Source organism: Amblyraja radiata, chromosome 14, assembly GCF_010909765.2.
Source record: "Amblyraja radiata isolate CabotCenter1 chromosome 14, sAmbRad1.1.pri, whole genome shotgun sequence".
In the NCBI taxonomy this organism is placed as follows: Eukaryota; Metazoa; Chordata; class Chondrichthyes; order Rajiformes; family Rajidae; genus Amblyraja; species Amblyraja radiata.
In genome coordinates this window covers 40,047,545-40,068,765 of record NC_045969.1, presented here as the reverse complement: position 1 = coordinate 40,068,765, position 21,221 = coordinate 40,047,545, and positions in this window count along the sequence as shown.

Sequence of the window (21,221 nt, the reverse complement as noted above, 5' to 3'; positions counted from 1 at the left end):
GGATTGTCCCCCACCTCTCATAACACGGGAGGGACGTGACCCACCCATCCCTCCCCAGATTTCCACCCATGTTCCCACACTCCAAAGGGTGATTGATGGTCCGCCTGGACTCAGTGGGCCGAAAGGCCTGTTCCTACACTGTAGAGATACAGAGTCTAAGCTCTAAAGTCAAAGATGACAAGACAAAAGGTAGAGAGATAAGGAGAGAAGAGGTGTGAAATGTGAGGAAGGAATATAGGTGAAAGGATATGAGGGAAAAGGGGAAATTGAGAAATTGGTGCACAAACAGATGGGACAAATGGAGGAGAGTGGGGGAAAAAAGAGGTGGAAGTGTTTGGTGGTTTCTTACCTAAAATTGGAGAATTCAATGTTAGGAAGACTCTATAATGGTGGCTGATCTGCAATATCAGTGTTACACTGAACAGCAAGTTAAAAAATGTACCAGAAAGTTTTAGGAGTGAAATTGTTTCTCACAGGTTGCTTGAAAGAGTCAAAAGCAAATGGTAAGCCTCGTTTACACCATGCATTGAATGGAAAGAATCAGGTGAATCGTGATCCCTTCAGAACTGTTGAATTTAGCCCTCTCGTTGCTTGAGTCAATATCCTCTGGTGTTCTGCATCTCTGTCTCTCCCATTAACGAATCTTTACTGCCCCATATCAAGTCATGTGGTAGCATTACCCATGTCCATAACTATGAAATCTGCCGTTATATGAATTGGATGGAATAAAATCTCATATTTGCCTTCAGATACACTTCCCCAATCTTTTGAACCATGAATCAAATTGCCACTTTACTTAGTGGCAATGAGGCCAGAAACAAATCATAGAGTTGATTTATTCTATCGTTGTTAAGTGAATTTATGGTGGCTCCGTAAATGTCGCTTCATTGCAACTTAATTCATTGAATGCCCTCATGGTTTGGAAAATAGCAAATCCCGTCACACTCAGTCCAAAAGTGGACTTTAGCAACACTTATACTTGTTAACCTTTTCTTTCAATCTGACCTTTTTTACATTCAGCACAAGCTAGCTTTCTCTTGATGTATTAGCGTCTCATCCTAAATTTAGCAAACAAATCATCAACATGCCCTTGTCCCAGGTGCACTGAAAAAATCATCCATTTTTACCCTTGGTTTATGCACCATTTGGCAGGTGAAGGTGACCATTATATCAACTATCCATTTAATTGGCCCTTTATGGGCATTTAGACAAAATGGTTCAAGCCATGCTGACAAAGTGAGATTTAACAATAAAAACTAAACTCCAATGCTTAAAGCTGGAGTAATATTTTCTATCATAGTCTATTAGCTTTGAAACAAGAACTTAATTGGAGGAGCATGCTATGTTAGGCCTCATAAGAATTACGTTATACACGTTCACTGACGATTTTCTGGCAGCCTTTGTTCCAGAGCCTTGCCGAATTATCTGTTTTGCCAGATCAACTGTGGTCGCAGACTCAGGGGGCTGATATACTGGCCCGCAAAGTCGGCCACGGAACTCAGTTATGGGAACAGATTTGCCAGCTGCAGTCGGGCCGGAGTTTCAGAGGCCCGGCTGCAGGAGGCAAATTCGACCTACCGATCAGCACGGAAGTCCTGATGATGTTGAAATTGGTTGTAATTGACGCCACATTTTCGGGGGGGGGCTGTCTGGGGTGGATTGCAAGTGAGCTCTCGTATTTCGTCCAGATTAAAGAAGGTACCAGATCACCAGCTGCCGGAAAATCGATGATGGTCCTGTACCTCTGATGTCTCATATAATCTGCTTTTCTGGTTTATCTTTGAGAATTTTGTTGATCAGCACCTTCCAGTTGTTTTCTATCCTAAAATGCACCTTTCCGTTTAGTTTAGCTTAGTTTAGAGATACCATGCGAAAACAGGCCCTTCGGCCCATCGAGCCTGCGCCGACCAGCATTCCCCGTATACTGACGCTAGCCTACACTAGGGACAATTTTTACATTTATACCAGGCCAATTAACTTACAAACCTGTACGTCTTTGGAGTGTGGGAGGAAACTAAAGTTCTCGGCGAAAACCCATGGAGTCACTTGGAGAAAGTTCAAACTCCGTGAACACAGCACGCGATCAAAACCGGGTCTGTGGCGTTATAAGGGAACAACTCTACACCACCGTGCCGCCACCGATAGTTGCTAAATATCACTTAGTATTTACATTTTACCAGAAGAAAGCATCATTTGTTTGCATTTATTTACTTTTTTGCCTATATTGACCAATTTATCCCAGTCACCATTTGTGAAAATATTATTCACTCATTCAGGATATTTTCCGTCAAACATTTTGAAAGAAGCAGTGTATTGTCGTTATTTCTCTTATCTATTTAACAATGTGTCAATTCTGAGACATTGCTTACAATTGATTAGTTTTCAATGGTGGAATAAATATACAAAATTCTCTTTCAAGTACTAGCTGTCCAGATCTGTTTTCCGCAGATATTGGATCAAAAGCATGCTGGCTCCTTCAGTATTCATACACTAGTTTAGTTTATAGATACAGAGCGGAAACAGGCCCCTCGACCTACCGAGTATGTGCCAACCAGCGATCCCCATACACTAGCATTATCCTACACACTAAGGACACTTTACAATTTGTACCAAAGCCAATTAACCTGCAAACCTGTACGTCTTTGGTGTGTGGGAGGAAACCAGAGCTCCAGGGGAAAAGCCATTGGTTTTATATAAAGATTTCCTGAAACAGATATAACCCATTGATGATTTTTGCATGTATTATATACAAAAGGTATGTAACATAGGATAGAATATAGAACAGTACTGCGCAGGAACAGGCCCAGCTGCCCACAATGTTAGTGCCGAACATGATGCCAAGACCAACTCTTATCTGCCTGCAGATAATATATTTCTCTCCATTCCCTGCATATCCATGTGCCTATCCAAAGGTCTCTTAAATGTCACTATCATATCTGCCTCCATCACCTTCTCCTGCACCCCATTCCAGGCGCTCACCATTCTCTGTACTAGAAACTTGCCCTGCATATCTCCTTTAAACTTAGCCACTCTCACCGTAATGCTGTGCCCTCTAGTATTGATATTTCCTTCCTGAAAAAAATGTCCTGACTGTCTACCCTATCTTTCCCCCTCATAATTGTATATGCTTCTATCAGGTCTCCCCTCAACCTCCAGCATTCTACAGAAAACAATCCAAGTCGGTCCAACCTCTCCCTGTAGGTGATATCCCTTAATCCTGGCATCATTCTGGTAAACCCCCTCTGCACCCTATCCAAAGCTTTCACATCCTTCCTGAACCAGTACTGCAGGCAATACTCCAAATGCGGCCGAACCAAAGTCCTATGAATTTGCTTCATGGCTCAATGCTCCAACTAATGAAGGCAAGACTACCATATGCCTTCTTTACCACCTATCTATTTGCGTGACCACAGGAAGTTATGGATTTGGACCCCAAAATCCCTCTGCATTTTATTGCTATTAAGGGTCTTACTTTTAATTGCACATTTCCCCTTACATTTGACCTCAAAGGTGCAACACCTTACACTTGATCTCTATCTGCCATTTCTTCAGCCATTTCTGCAGGTGACCTAGTGTATATCCTGCTATATACTTTGACAGCCTTCCTCACAGTCTGCAACCCCGGCAATCTTGGTGTCATCTGCAAACTTACTAACCAACCCATCTAATGTTTACATCCAGGTCATTTCTCTAAATATATATATATATATATATATAGCACAAAGAGCAGAGATCCCAGCACAGATCCCGGCGGAACTCCAAAGGTCACCGACCCCTATTCTGAAAATTGTCCTTCCACCACAACACTGTCTTCTATCAGTAAGCCAGTTCTCAACCCATATGACCAAATAACTGTTAACCATGTGCATCTTAATCTTCTGGATCCACCTACCATGTGGGACAATTTCAAATGTCTAATTAAAATCTGTATAGATGACATCCACCGCCCCAACCTCATCAATCATCTTCGTTACTTTCTCTAAAAATTAAATCAAGTGAGAAAGACATGACTTGCCATGTACAAAGCCATGCTGACGGTCCCTAATTAATACATTCTCTTCCAAACGGAGTAAATCCTACCCTGAATAATCCTCTCCAATAGCTTCTCTACCACTGATGTGAGACTCACCAAGCTATCGTTCCCTAGATTCGCTCTAGTTCCCTTCTTAAACAAAAGAAAACATTAGCTACTTCTGGGATCTTGCCTGTAATAGTAACATATATATTCTCTCTTCACTATCTTATCCATGATACTGACAAGGAATGGTCACGCAAGGTGAGTCATGAATGGCAAGTAAATGGATAAACTCATTCCTATTTGTGACCAGCCTATCGCCAGCAGAATCGTCAGAGATGCCACATCCTGTCAAAGCACATGAGATTGACAATGTAAATGTTGCCTCATGTTTACCAAGGCTAAATTTTATTTATGCATTGTTCAAATGAGTGGGGATTCACACATCTGAGCAAACAGCTGGAGCGCCATTCTGCCAGGATTTGTGCAACACATGTTAGGTGCTTCAAAAAGGTTGAAATCAAAGTTCTCTGTAATCCTTCAGCCGAAGTTTGACAGAAGTTGGATAAATTATGAAAATAATTTCGGGCGGCACGGTGGCGCAGGGGTAGAGCAGCCGTCCGTTTTAAATCCGTTTTTTTAATAGTTTTTAGTGAGTCCTGTTTTTTGTTTGTAGGGGATATGGTCTTTTTAATGTGGGGGGTAAGTGTAAACTTTATTTCTAGGTCCCTACCTGGTCGGTGTGGCAGCCTTTTCTCCGGGCTGCCCGTCGACCCGTCCTCGTGGCCAAAGATCTTATAAGATCTTTGTTCGTGGCCTACCTGCGGGCTTGGAGCGCCGTTTCCTGGCGGGGACCGCCCAGCACCTCGGCCTCGGCGGCGGCACAGCGCTGGAGCGCCACAGCGGAGCGGAGTGGAGCGGGCGATGCCTTGCCTGGGTCGCCGCGCTGGAGCGACGCGCTGGAGCTCTGGCAAGCTGGACCGCCGAGAGCAACATCTCCGGGCTGCGGAGCGGAGAGGTGGCGGTGCGGAGAGGCAGCGGTGCGGAGAGGCGGCAGTGTGGAGAGGCGGCGCCGACTTTTTCATCGGGAGCCTGGGAGCTCCAAACCGGCGCGGCCTTGTCGGCTTCGGCAGCCGCGGGCTCCAACCAGGAAGCGGCCGTTCCAGATGGCCCAGCCGCCGAAAGGACTCTCCCGACGCCGGGGCAAGACCACCCGGTGAGAACGGCCAGGGACATCGGGCCTCCGTAGAGGCAATTGCGGTGGCCTCAATAGGCCTGACTTTGGGGTGAACATGGGGTGGGGACTGGACATTGTGCCTTCCTCCACAGTGCTATCCACTGTGGGGGGATGATTTTTTTGTCTAATTGTAGTCCTGTAGGTCTGTGTCCAAGATGGCTGCCGTGAAGAGAGAGTGGACGCTGGCGCGCTTTGGCTGCCGCTGCTCTCTCTTCACACTGTGTTTTTGATTTTCTGTTTTTGGATTGAATTCTGTTTTTAATTAGTGTCTCTGTGATGTCTTTATTACTTGTTATATTCCGATTATATGTTTTTATTCCGATTACTATGTAAGGTGTCCTTGAGATGTCTGAAAGGCGGCCATTAAATAAAATTTATTATTATTATTATTATTATAGTTGCTACCTTACAGCGCTTGCAGGGTCGGTGACCCAGTTTCGATCCCGACTACGGGTGCTGTCTCTACAGAGTTTGTACGTTTTCCCCATGACCGCGTGGGTTTTCTCCGAGATCTTCGATTTTGGTTTGGTCTACACTCCAAAGACGTACAGGTATGTAGGTTAATTGGCTTGGTGTATGTGTAAATTGGCCCTAGTACGGATAGGATAGTGTTAATGTGCGGGGATTGCTGGTCGGTGCGGACTTGGTGGGCCGAAGGGCCTGTTTCCGTGCTGCATCTCTAAACTAAACTAAACTAATCAATGATTAAATAGGCAGGTCAGTGGCATCCCTGTATCAGCATGTTGTTGATGGAATTTTGTACTTGTTTCCTCTTGATCAGCTCCTGATCTCTATCAATCCGTCAGTATAATAGACGATAGACACAAAATCCTGGAGTAACTTAGCGGGTCAGACAGCATCTCTGGAGAAAAGGATTAGGTGACGATTCGGGTCGAGACCCTTTTACAGACTGAGAGTCAGGGGAAAAGGAAACGAGAGATATAGACGCTGATATAGTCTAGACTACATCACATCAAGATTTTAAAATCAGAACTGTGTTAAGTACATTTGCTGCGTTTGTCACACGGTGGTGAACTTGCTCCGATGCATAAGGCTAATTGGATTATTGATCACCCTTTTGAAACTGATGTCTACAACACTTTATTTTTCAAAATGTAACCAAAGCACTTGCTGCCAGTTTTGAACCATTTTATGAAACAGGCAATAAGATAAAACTAAAACTTCGATTCAAATTGTCTGAGTTTGGAGGCAAGAGTGAGCTATCAAATCATGAATTTCTCAGTTTACTTAGTGAAGCTATGATGAAAGAGTAGGCCAGTTCACATTAGCATACCTTGATCAGAGAAGATGTCCCACTGATCTTGCTCTCAGAGATTCTGCTGGGAGTGCAGTTGGGCAATAAACTGTTCCCCTCTTAAGAATTAATGTGCAAAAGTTCAACTACAAAGCTTAACTAATGAGTGCCAGAAATATACAAAGGAGAAAATCTGCATCTGTAACTACATGCATTACCAATTTGATGGCAGGGCTGTCGTTTTGGAGTTGAGGGCACGTACTGATTATCTTTGAATTAGAATCTGACCATCTAATCCTAGCCCGATGGGACCAGATTTGGAACAGGTGAAGTGCATTCCCTGCAAATACATTGGGAGTCAGGTCAATTGGACCCTGCTGTGCTGATATAACCATGTATTTTAGACATAAGATGCTGGAGTAACTCAGCAGGACAGGAACATCTTTGGAAAGAAGGAATGTGTGATGTTTCGGGTTGAGACCCATCTTCAGAATGGGACTCGACACGAAACTCTCATCTTCAGAATGGGTCTCGACAAGAAACACTTCCCATTCCTTCTCTCCAGAGATGTTGCCTGTCCGCTGAGTTACTCTAGCATTTAGTGTCTATTTTTGGTTTAAACCGGCATCTGCAGTTCCTTCCTACCTATGTATTTTGTGGGCTTCAGAATGATTTGTTTAGTATCACCATGTTGACTAAAGATGCACGTGCTGCATTGATATTGATGGTTTATTGGCAATAGTTTAATATTGTCACATGTACTGAGTCATAGTCATACAGTACGAAAACATACCCTTCAGCTCAACTTGTCCAAGCCAATCTAGATGCCCCATCTAGAGCAGTATCACCTTCCTGCATTTAGCCCATATCCTTCTAAACCTTTCCTATCCATGTACCTGTACTGGTCCCTGCCTCAACTATATCCTTTGGCAGCTCGTTCCATATACCCACCAACCTCTGTGTGAAAAAGATGCCCCTCAAATTCCTATTAAATCTTGTCCCTGTCACATTCAACCTATTTCCTCTGGTTCCTCATTCCCCTATTCTGTGTAAACGACTCTCTGCATTTACCCTATCTATTCCCCTTATGTTCTTACACACCTCCATAAGATCAAAGGACAAAGGACAAAGGACATTTATTGTCACATACACCAATTGGTGTAGTGAAATTTGAGTTACCATTGCAGCACACAAATAAAATAAACACAACATTATAGAATTTAACACTAAACATTAAAAACATCCCCCCACTGCGATATCAACGTTTCCCACTGTGAGGGAAGGCAGCAAAGTTCAGTCCACTTCCTCCGTTCACCCGTGGTTGGGGCCTATTGTGGCCTCCGCAGTCGCCTCTACGGCGGCCCGATGTTTCAGGCCCTCTCACCGGAATGATGGAACTCTGGCGTTGGAAGAATGCTCTCTGCGGCTTGGAGTTCCGAATTGGCCACTAGCTACTGGAGACCGCGACTCCCGAAGTCCACAGGCCGTGCTGGGTGGAGTTCCAACACTGGCGATCTCGGCGAAAGACCCCAGGCTCCGCAGTGTTTAAAGTCAGCTCCACAGACCACAGCTCCATGATGTTGCAGTCGGCACTCCGGAGCTCCACACAGCAACCCGGGTAAGGCATCGCCCTGCTCCGCAATGGTACCTCAGTGCTGAAGCTGCAGCTCGAAGCTCTGGCCGGTCTCCGGCAGGAAAGGCTGCACCAATCCGAATGGTAGGCCGCGAGGGGGGAGCGAAGATGTGGCTCGGAGGAAAGACACATCCTCGCCCAGGTAGGGACTGGAAAAAACAGTTTATCCCTTCCCTCCCCCTCCCCCTCCCCCACCCCCCACATAAAAAGACTAAAAGGCCCTCAGAACAAAACTTTTTAACAAACTAAAAAAAAATTTAAAGGTGAAGAACGAACAGCTGCAGGCGAGGCCGCCACACTCTATGGCGCCACGTCTCATTCTCCTGCGTTCCAAGGAATAAAGTCCTAGCCGGACCTATTTTATTGCTCAGGCCCTCAAGTCCTGGCAAAAGCCTCATAAATCTCCACACTCTGTGGTGTCCCTAAACAAGACATCAAGGCCCTCATGCATGCTCATGGTGCCAGTCTTTGCCTTCCTCTGCCTCACTCCAGACCTCTACCGCACCGTTACCACCTCTGAAACATCAGCGGGTTTGAACAACTGATAACCCGAGCTGACTGTAACATCCAATTTAACAGTGGAAAGAATGAATATATTATCTTCAACTCCTCCAACAAACTCTGTTCCCTTGGCACCGATTTCATTAAACTTCCTGACTCGGTGGGCCAAAGGGCCTGTTTCCAAGCTGTATCTCCAAACTAAATTTTAATTAACAGTCTAATTACAAACATGGCGGTTCTTTATTGTCACGTATGCACTGCACAGTGAAATTATTGCATCCGTCGTTATATTTTGGTGCCATTTACTAAGGAAAAATAAAAAGTACAAAGACCACATGCTGGATGTACCGGAGCACCCCTGATCCAGGGAAGTCCAGGTAAGCCCCAGGCTGTTGCAGGGCCTCCACAGTCACCCTCGACCAGCTCGGCCCGCGAACCAACGTCCCTCTCCTCACCCAACCACCTCTGTGTCCCGGGGGCGCCTCTTGCAGTCGACCTTGAAGGCGCTGGAGACAATACCCCCACTCCCTCTCCTAACGGCCCACTCCTCACGTTCGTCATCATCAGCAGCTCCCTCCTCCTTGATTCTCCGGTCTTCAGGGCCGAGCTTGGCGGCTTGCGAGCTTCCCCCCGGAAGGCAGCGGCCCGCCGGGACCAACTAATGGCGGTGAGCCTGGTCTGCTGCTCATGGGCGACCCACTGGGTCCATCCTTGTTTTTTGACGGCCGCTGGGTACATCCTTGTTGGGCTCCATGGCACATTGAGTCACAGAGTCATAGAGTGATACAGTGTGGAAACAGGCCCTTCGGCCCAACTTGCGTACATCGGCCAACATGTCCCAGCTACACTAGTCACACCTGCCTGCGGTTGGTCCATATCCCTCCAAACCTGTCCTAGCCATGTACCTGTCTAACTGTTTCTTAAACGATGGGATCATCCCAGCCTCAACTACCTCCTCTGGCAGCTTGTTCCATACACCCACCACCATTTGTGTGGAAAAGTTACCCCTGGGATTCCTAATAAATCTTTTCCCATTCACCTTGAATCTATGTCCTCTGCTCCTCGATTCCCCTACTTTGGGCAAGAGACTCTGTGCTTCTACCCTGATCTATTCCTCTCATGATTTTGTACACATCTATAAGATCACCCCGGCACTTCTATAAGAGCATCCCGGCAACTTTCTGCCGCAGCCACATGAAAACCGAGCTACCTCCAAATAGAGTATTACAATTCTGTTATTAAAGAACATTTAGTGCTAAGTTCTTAGTCAGGTGAGATAAAATTGACCCTGTAATTTATACATCCCTTTTGGAAATATAATTTTACATTTATTCCTGCTAATAGAATCATAGATGGTCAGATTTAAGTAGCATTTGTGGAGAAAGAAATATAGTCACTATTCTGAGTCGATGATTAGAATAATCAGAAGATTCATCCACCTTAAAGATGGATGATTTTGTTTTCCTTGCTACGATGCTGCCTGACCTGGTCATTATTTCACAAATTTTCTGTATTCATTTCAGGGTTTACAATTTCTTCTCCTCACATTTATTACAATTTGCATCCCCATCACTTCTGCCATTTGGTCTCCTGATTTGCATTCTGTTGCAAACATTCCTCCTCTTCTCTCCATCTATTTCCCTTGTTTGCAACTTAAAATATGTTTAATTTCCCAATTTCTTCTTTTCCGATGTAAGGTCATCAATCTGAACAATTAAAGGGCCAGTCCCACACGCAACTTTTCAGCGACTGTCTTCGACCTTCAAGCTCGAGGGCACTCGCCTGAGAAACCTCGAGCTGGATCGACCGTCAGCGATGAAACCGCGAGCTGGATCGACCGTCGACACACACACTCACACAAACACATCGTAAAGGCGGGGGCCAGGGAAAGCGGGGGAGCGTTGTCTGAAATTCACACCTGCCATGAACAGGAAGGTAAAAGGTGGTTGCACAGTGTACGGTAAGTCCTTTAGTGAGCACGGAGGGGGGAGAGAAGGGGGAGAAGGGGGGGAGGGGGGGGAGAAGGGGGGGAGGGGGCAGTGGGGAGAAGGATTGGAGACACTTTTAAGAAGCCAGGCAACTTTTAATAAAGTTTAGCAGGCATTTAACATTACCGGTCGGTTTTCCTTGGTTCTGAAAACTCCAATGAGCCAATTAAAATGACCGGTCAGCAAAGGAGATTGCCTACGGCTACCTTGACTGCCTAGCGACCCCACTCCACTGCACTACGAAATCAAAAGAACCATGCCGACTAATTTTTACTTGTGGAAAATTTGTCAGCATGCTGAATAATTTTCCTCGACCAAACTGAGGCCGCGAGTATGCGGGAACTTCCCTCGAGCATGAAGGAGAGTTCCAGTGACCTCCTAGGACCTCCTAGGACCACGTGTCGACCATGCTGCGAGTTTGAGTTGAGAGCAAACTCTTCTAAACTCGCGAATTAGGTCGCCGCAGTGGGACAGGCCCTTAACTGTTTCTCTCTCCATGGCTTCTGCCTGGTCTTCTAAGTGTTTCCACAGACAAAGATTGAGGAGATTCGATATGTCGAAAAAAAATCTCTTGAACTTCTATAAGATTATGGTAGAGAGCATATTGACTGGTGGTAACACTGTAGAGAGCATATTGACTGGTTCGGCAACGAGAATGCCCAGGAATGAAGGAGATTATAAAAAGAGGTGAACACTGTCCAGTCCATCATGGGTACTGAACTCCCCATCATCGAAGGGATCTCTAGGAGGTGCTGCCTCAAAAAGACATCTAGCATCATCAGAGACCCATACCATCCTGGTCACACACTGATTTCACTCCTGCCATCAGGAGGAAGATAGAGGAGTCTGAAAAGTGTGATCTCCGGGTTCAGGAACAGCTTCTTCCCAACAACCATCAGGCTATTGAACACTTCAAACACCGACTAATCTTCAAACTACGAACTGCCTTGTTGGCACTAGGGACTTGGGCTTTTGCACTATATTGGATTTTTTATTTATTGAACATTTTATATTTGTTTATTATATTAACTATTGAGTTTTGTGTTTACAAGCCTGTGTGCTGCTGAAAGTAATAATTTAATTGTTCCGTTTTGGTACTTAAGATCATTAAACACTCTTATTTCATATTTCCAGCATCTGAGTTATTTTGCTTTTTAGGGATCAGATTGACACTGCTTTATCTCCAACAACATAAACATAACCCAGAAATAAACTTTTAAAATAATGTAGTAATTATTTTCAGTTTCAGAAACAGACAACATCATGCATTATGATGAAATTCATTATATTCAGTTAATAAATTATTTTATTCGTAACAATGATGTCAAAAGTTCGTGGCTGCAAAGCAAACTAATTGCACATGATGCATGATTGTACAAGAGGTGCCGCAGAGAAATAAAGTGGTTTTTAATCTGAGTGACAAACTGTTCATTTTGTGTTATATGTTCTGCCGGTAACTGCAGCTTTTAATATTTAAAGCAAGAAACCGCTCACAAGGGATGAGATGAATATTTGTCATTATTTCTGCAATGGTTTGCAGTTTCCACTCGGGGCTCCAACAGTTGAGACATTGAAAAGAAGAAACAAACAACAGCATACCAAAAGCCAGGGAAGGCTGTCTGAACAATACAAAATGTTGTATTGGATTCTTTGAGCAGCTTGTACTGGAGCCTACCAGAGTGAAAGTAATTCTGGATTTAGTGTTGTCTCAAGGGAACTCAAGGTAAAGGAACCGCTTGGAGGTAGTGACCATAATATGATCAGCTTTATTCTGCAATTTGAGTGGGAGAAGTGTCAGTGTTGCAGTTGAACAAAGGGGACTATGAAGGCATGAGAGAGGAGCTGACCAAGGTCAACTGGAAAAGGATCCTAGCAGGAATGATGGTGGAACAGAAATGGCAGGAATTTCTGGGCGTAATTCAGAAGATGCAGGATCATTTCATTCCAGAGGAAGAAAGATTCTAAGGGGAGTAAGAGGCAACCGTGGCTGACAAGGGAAGTTAGGGATGGAATACAATTAAAAGAAAAGGTGTATAACATAGCAAAGAGTAGCGGGAAGCCAGTGGATTGGGAAACTTTCAAAGGACAACAGAAGGTAACAAAGAGGGCAATACGGGATGAAAAGATGAAGTACGAGGGAAAGCTCACCAAGAATATAAAGAAGGATAGTAAAAGCTTCTTTAGGTATGTAAGGAGAAAAAGATTAGTAAAGACAAATGTGGGTTCCTTGAAGGCAGAAACAGGTGAAATTATTATGGGAACAAGGAAATGGCAGATGAGTTGAATTTGGTTCTGTCTTCACTAAGGAAGGCACAAATAATCTCCCAGATGTACTAGAGGACAGAGGCTCTAGGGAGACAGAGGAACTAAAAAACATTTGCATTAGGCTAGAATTAGTATTGGATAGACTGATGGGACTGAAGGCTGTTAAATCCACAGGGCTTGATGGTCTACATCCCAGGGTTCTTAAGGAAGTGGCTCTAGAAATTGTGGACGCATTGGTGATCATTTTCCAATGTTCAACAGTTCCTGTGGATTGGAGGGTAGCTAATGTTATCCCACTTTTCAAGAAAGGAGCGAGAGAGAAAACGGGGAATTATAGACCAGTTAGCCTGACATCGGTGGTGGGGAAGTTGCTGGAGTCAATTATTAAAGATGTAATAATGGCGCATTTGGATAGCAGTAAAAGGATTGGTCCAAGTCAGCATGGATTTATGAAGGGGAAATCCTGCTTGACTAATATTCTGGATTTTTTTGAGGATTTGATGTAAAATGGATGAAGGAGAGCCAGTAGATGTATTGTACCTGAACTTTCAGAAAGCCTTTGATAAGGTCCCACACAGGAGATTAGTGGGCAAAATTAGAGCACATGGTATTGGGGGTAGGGTGTTGACATGGATAGAAAACTGGTTGGCAGACAGGAAACAAAGATTAGGAATAAACGGGTCCCTGTCAGAATGGCAAGCAGTGGTAATTGGTGTGCCGCAAGGCTCGGTGCTGGGGCCGCAACTATTTACAATATATATTAATGATTTAGATAATAGGATTAAAAGTAACAATAGCAAATTTGCAGATGACACAAAGCTGGCTGGCAATGAGAACTGCGAAGAGGATGCTAAGAGGTTGCAGGGTGTCTTGGACAGGTTGTGTGAGTGGGAAGATGCATGGCAGATGCAGTATAATGTAAATAAATGTGAGGTTATCCACTTTGATGGCAAGAACAAGGAGCCAGATTATTATCTCTATTATGTCAGATTAGGAAAAAGGGAAGTGCAACGAGACCTGGGTGTCCTTGTACACTAGTCACTGAAAGTTGGCATGCAGGTAGAGCAGGCAGTGAAGAAAGCTAAAGCATGTTGGCCTTCATAACAAGAGGATTTGAGTATAGGAGTAAATAGGTCCTTCTACAGTTGTACAGGGCCCTGGTGAGACCACGTCTAGAGTATTGTGTTCAGTTTTGGTCTCCTAATTTGAGGAAGGACATCCTTGCTATTGAGGCAGTGCAACGTAGGTTCATGAGATTGATCCCTGGGATGGCGGGACTGTCATATGAGGAAAGATGGGAAAGACTAGGCTTGTATCTACTGGAATTTAGAAGGATGAGAGGGATTCTTATAGAAACATATAAAACTGTAAAAGGACTGGACAAGCTAGTTGCAGGAAAAATGTTCCCAATGTTGGGGAGTCCAGAACCAGAGGCCACAGTCTAAGAATAAAGGGGAGGTCATTTAAAACTGAGATGAGAAAAAACGTTTTCACCCTGAGAGTTGTGAATTTGTGGAATTCTCTGCCATAGATGGCAGTGGAGGCCAATTCACTGGATGAATTTAAAAGAAAGTTAGATAGAGCTCTAGGGGCTAGCGGAAACAAGGGATATGGGGAGAAGGCAGGCACGGGTTACTGATTGTGGAAGATCAGCTATGATCACAATGAATTGCGGTGCTGGCTCAAAGAGCCAAATAGCCTCCTCCTGCAACTATTTTCTATGTTCTATATCTAAAACAAAGCTGTAGAGCTAACAAGCTGAAGGTTATGATTTGTACTCACCTTAGAAGGTTACTACGCAGGATCACATGCATTTTAATTGCACCTCTACTATATGGGTATGATATATGTCTGGATATTGGCTGGAGATACTCCCACGTAGCTGGGAGACTATTTGCATCCATTTTAATGCAAGCAAGTGTAAAGTCAAAAGTTAAGAGTATTATTGTCATATATGTCCCACACAGAACAATGAAATTCTTACTTGCAGCAGCACAACGGAATATGTTAACATAGTACTCTGTAAACAATATGATAAACAAAATGTTATATATACAGTATATACTGTATATGTGTGTGTGTGCGCATATCACATACATACACATAAAACAAACAACCAATAGTGCAAAAGGACAAAGAAAAAGACAAAAAGACAAAAAATAAAACAATGTAGAATTTAAAGTCTATATAGTTCTGAGCTTATTTGGAGGTTTAATAGCCTGATGGCCATGCAGAAGAAGCTGCTCCTGAACCTGGACATTACAGTTTTCAGGCTTTTCAGGCAAATGTTTCTCATGACATATAGAAACATAGAAACATAGAAAATAGGTGCAGGAGGAGGTCATTCGGCCCTTCGAGCCAGCACCACCATTCATTGTGATCATGGCTGATCGTCCCCAATCAATAACACGTGCCTGTCTTCTCCCCATATCCCTTGATGACAAATGGTGCCAGGAGTCTCTGGGCATTTTTGTTTCATGTGATGATTAGAAATACTCCAAGTGGACTGCAAATGAAGCTTAAATCAATGTTCTTATTAATTTGCATGTGCTTCAAGCTGCAGGCATTGATTTTAACGTTCGTATAGGATTTACGCAACAGTAGCAGGAGTGTATTAAGAATAACTCCATGCTCAATACTCAAATTCAGGCAGAACCAGCCAACAAGTAGGAATCAGATAAAAAAACAGGACTGGTGTAGGGAGGAACTGCAGATGTGGGTTTACACCGAAGATAGACCAGAAATGCTCTAGTAACTCAGCGGGTCAGGCAGCATCTCTGGAGAAAAGGAATAGGTGACGTTTCGGGTCGAGTCCCTTCTTTTGATGGTTTTGTGAACTGAACTGACAGCTCTATTGTGCTCTGCAATGGGAAGGAACAATCAAGCCAAGAGAGGAAAAGGTTCAAGGATGTGGTCAAAGTCTCCTTGAAGAATTCCCACTGACTCCTAGGAATCGCTGTCCCACGATGTGTAGGGAATGTTTTGTGGAGAAGGAATAGTGTAGAAAGAATATTTGGGATTGTACTGTGAACCCTGAGGACATACACTGGGAGCAAACGGGAGGCCTGGGCAGGCAATAGAAGGAACTGAGGCCCTCATGAGCTATCCACCATTACCCACCTCCCTCCCCCCTTCCCCCTCCCCCTTCCACACTCCCTCAGCCACAACCTTCTCCATGTGTGAAAGACTCTGTGGTTCCTACATTGACCTCACCAGCCACCTCAGACCCCATAATAATCATAGTGGGTGGTCACTCGTCATCCTTGATTTCAAGGAATATTTCAGAAGCAAGATGAAGAAGAGTTCAACATCCTTGCACGTGCAATGAGGAGTGTTTAACACCAAGATGCCAAACGCATTATTCACAGAGGCAATGCAATTATTTATGAATGCTTTGAATCTTAAAATAAAAGCAACACCAAGCGACTAGTCAACAATAGACATCTTTTATAATATTGTCAGGCATTGAGTTGCCTATGCCCCATTCATTTACATTTTAATAACAGTGCAGCATAACTGAACAAGTGTAATCATATCTGTTTACTTAAGCGCCGGTACAACTGCCTGCGATGCGCTGTAAATACAAAAGAGCATAGCTGGTCGGACCTAATCTGTGAGTTTGGTGAAACCATTGCAATATTACACACTAATTGTAATTTTTTGTCATACTTTGTCATCACGGTGTCCTCTCCCTCATATAATGATTCTCTCACTCTCTCCCTCACTCTCCCCCTTTCTCTCACTCTCTCTCACTCTCCCTCTCTTCTCCCTGCCACTCCTTTTCCCCTCCTCTCTCCCTCTTCTCCTCTCCCTCTCTCTCCTCTCCCACTCCCTCACTTTCTCTCACTCTCTTTCTCTCTCTCCCCCTTTCTCTCTCTCTCACTCTGTCTCCCTCTCTCCCCTTCTCTCTCTCTCTCTCCTTCTCCACCTCTCTCCCCTTCTCTCTCTCACTCTCTCCCTCTCCGGCTAAATTTTTCCATTCCTTATTATTTCCTTACTGCCGCTCCTTCATACAATGCCCACAAACCCCACCACTCAACTCCACACAAGGTAGCAATCCCCAACCACTTCCTAAGCTAGTGTCCTCTCACTCCCTCACTTGACCTGACCCCATAGTCAGCCACAAGTGTTGAGCAGCTGAGCAGGAGTCTCCAATCCTTCTGTGTGGAATTTCTTCCAGCCAGGCCCATTGTGCCTCGTGTGCCATTGAATCTCTAAGCATTCAGCTCACGATCAAATTGGTGACTGTTTCACGTGCCTCTTTAGGCAGTGAGTAAGTTTAAGGCAGCTGATCTTTAGCAATAGATGGAACAAATACAATTAACGTTGACGATATTGATGATACATATTGATTGAATTGATTGAAAGCGTGGAAACAGGACCTTTGGCCCACTGAATCCATGCTCCCCGGACACAAAGATGGCCGGGCCAGGAGAGGAGAGGGACATCAGTTCGGTGGCCGATCCAATCGAAGGCGATGGAAGAAGGACCTGCAGGCGCCTGGGGCTTACCACGATCAGGAACTGCTCCAGTAGACCGAGTGCACGAGCGAACCGGACTTTGGACTGTAGAAATAGCGCCAAATCATGGCGGTACCTGCATGTGCAAAAATAATTTCACTGTGCAGTTGCACCATCATTGAACCACTGACCAGAAACATCGCCTATCCATGTGCTCCAGATATGCTGCCTGACCTGCTGAGTTATTCCAGCACTGAGTTTCTTTTTGGTAAACCACCATCTGCCGTTCCTTGTGTATCCAGCAAAATAAATCATGCAATCTGCATCTGTTCAAAAATATTCATAGAGGATTTTAAATAACCGGTGTGATATTATCATGCAAATTCTTCTGTCCAATAGTCTAATGAATGTGCTATCATACTTCAAAATAAAATGAAAATATTCTCATTAGAAAATCAGGATGGATTTGATGTTAGCATTTTAAATACACATAATATCAGCCGAAGTATTTTCTACCCCTCTTCCATCTTCATGTCATGAATGGACTCCCTATGCAGGTCATCAATTTTGACAGTAGTCACACCTGGTTATGATATTCTCCATATTAAGCGTCAATTGCCGCTTCCACAAATGTTCCATGCTTTGAAAATGATGTTTTGTGATAAATCATGTGATTAGACCCACATGAAGGATGGCTATTTCCTGCCAATTTGGTGAGACACAGCTTGTAACGCCCAAGTATTAGAATGACGGCAGCCAGTTAATATGCTATTAATAAAAAATCAAAGCTTCATTTCCTTATGCATTTGTTGCTGACCTCATTTTACTTTCACTTTTGCGCAGGATGTTTGTGTCAAAATCCTAGAAATCGTACAAAAATAGGATTTAAGAAAAAAGAAAAGTGGCTCCAAGCTACGTTGGCAATGAGATCGCCCGCAGTCTTATTCAGCATTGCAACGATCAGTAATGTGTGCCAGCATTACCAGCACCAATTTTTCATAATCAATGCTGTCGAGGCTCAGGGTGAGAGATCAAATAATAACTGGTACAATAGGAGCCTTTTTGAAAAATGTTGGAGATTTCAGATTAACTCTCTGCTCGAGCTATCCCAAAGTACTGCTGCATAAGGTGATAAAGAAGTCTTAATTAATCACTCGACTCTTGAAAGCAGTTGCTTTAATGGTTACTCGTAAGCAATGCTAATTTTTAGAAGCAATGTCAAGGACCGTGTCTATTCCTTGGTTAAAGAGAGAACAAGCTGTAGACATTTAATTTAGTTTGCTTTGGACTACAGATACAAAGGGGCAACCTGATGCCAGCAGTGACCAGTGAATTACAAAGCGATAGCACAGAAACAGGCCCTTCAGCCCACCGAGTCCAGGCTGACCATCAACCACCCATTTACATGCACCTTATATCAGTCTAAATTTATTCTATTCTCTCAATTCTCCCCAAATTCTACTCCACGACTACACATGAGAAGCAATTTGCAGCAGCCAATTTACAGACGGCACGGTAGAGTTGCTGCCTTACAGCGCCAGGGACCCAGGTTCGATCCTGACCATGGGTGCTGCCTGTACAGTTTGCAGGTTCTCCTCATGACCTGCAAGGGTTTTCTCCAGCAACTCCTGCTTCCTTCCACACTCAAAAGACATACAGGTTTGTAGGCTAATTGGCTTGGTAACATTGTAAAATTGTCCCTAGTGTGTGTAGGTTAGTGTGTGGGGATAGCTGGTCGGCACGGATTTGGTGTGCCGGAGGACTGGAGGGCTTGTTTCTGTGCTGTATCGCTGAACTAAATCACTAAACTAAACTAATTAACCTACCAACCTTCATGTCTTTGGGATGTGTAAAGAGGTGTTATCGACACACTGTAACTTTACTTCATTTTATTCATACTGTATTTTTACAGAGAGCACTAGCTGTACGTGGTCTGTCACGGAAACTAGAGAGCGATATGTGGGTGGGGAGGTTGTAATTATACTTGTGATATGGGGAGTGGTTAGTAGTGATGAGGTAACTATATTAAAGGCACATGCATATCTCATCTACATCCTTCCCCTTGGAAATGAAAGGCAAACAAAGTAGTGACAGGGCGACCACGTCTCATGCGCTAGAAACGGTTAAGCAAAGTCGCCATAGCGGACGGGCGGCTTGACAACACGTCCCGACCGGGTTCGCATCTCGCCATCTTCCCTCCCTGCAGGAAGAAGTGGAACAGGTGCAGACGGCCGAACTGGAACGGGGGAGCTGGGAGGGGACGGAGAAGACAAGGGCAGAAAGGCAGGAGGGGATGCGGGGTCAGCAGCGGGCAGCGCGCGGGCAGGCGAGGGAGGACGAGCCGGAGGAGGATTGGACTGATAGAGCTGAGAGGGTAAAGACCGTGGCATGCGAGGAGCGGTGGGCAGAGCATCGCCCGGAGGCCGAAATTGCAGTGGGGGAGCAAAAGGATCCGCGGGCAGCGGTCGTGGCTCGTTGACGAGCCGCAGGTGTTGGCGGGACCGGCGGTAGACGGTTCCTGCATGGTCGACGAGATAGGACCTAGGCGACCCAGCAGAGGCGACGACGGTAGCGAGTCTGGAGTGACCGGAGGGGGTCTGCATGCGGACGACCTGACCGGGGAAAAGGCGCGGCAGGGGGCGGCAGGACTTGTCATGGGAGCGCTTCTGAACATCGCGCTTAAGGGCAATGCGCTCCTGAACAGCAGCGGGCTTGAGGACAGAGGGGATGAGTGAGCGCTGGGCCACCGGGATCGGGGGTCTGGTAGTGCGAGACATGAGCCGCTGAGCAGGGGAGCCCATTGCAGGGTCACGGGATATGTTGCGAAGGTAAAGAGGGCTAGGAAGAAGTCAGAGTTAGACAAGCGACATTGTTCCAGCAAGTTCTTTGCACTGCGGACGGCGCGCTCGGCCAGACCGTTGCTTTGCGGGTACTCAGGGCTGCTGGTGAAGTGGCGGAAGTTCCAGCTGGTTGCGAAAGCCCTAAACTCGGAGCTCGTGAATTGGCTGCCGTTGTCCGACTGCAGGCTGGCCGGGGTGCCAAAGGTAGAGAAATGGCGGCGCAGCTTATCGACAAGGCCGAAGAGGTGAGGGAGTGCAGCTGGTCGACCTCGAACCAGTTGGAGTAGGAGTCGACGAGGACCAGGAAGTGTTTGCCTCGCCACTCGAAAATGTCAGTGGCAACCGCCATCCAGGGCAGTTCGGGTGCAGCCTGCTGCAGAAGCGGCTGTCGTTGCTGGTGGGGGGCGAGACTGTTGCAGGTGGAACACGAGGAGACCCTCTCCCGGATGTATTGAGCCATACCAGGCCAGTAGAACTGGCTCTGGGCGTGAGACAAGGTGGCTTCGGCCCCAGGATGACCGCGGTGAGCGGCCTGAAAATAGTGGTCGTGCAGCGCAGCAGGCACTACTACCTTGTGTCCTTTCACAACCACGCCGTCGTGTAGTACGAGCTCATCACGGACCAGGAAGTAGGGCACGGCGCCAGCCGGCAAAGCGGAAGGACGGTCGGGCCAGCCCTGCTGGATGATGGCAGCAAGCTGTTGCAGGGCAGGATCATCGGCAGTGTGCTTGACCAGGGACTTCATCTGCTGTGAAGGGACAATATTCACATTGAGCACCATCAGGTCAGATATTTCATAGGGGTGTCGATCGGTGGATGTTAGCGGGGCGTGGGATAGCGTGTCGGCCACGAAAATGTCTTTGCCCTTACGATAAACAACTTCAAAAGTGAAGCGCTGGAGCTGCAGCATCATGCGCTGCAGTCGGGATGAGACAACATGGATCGATTTGTTGAGGATGGTGACAAGCGGCTGGTGATCAGTCTCGATGGTGAAAGTGTTGCCTAGAATGTAGTCCTTGAATTTGGA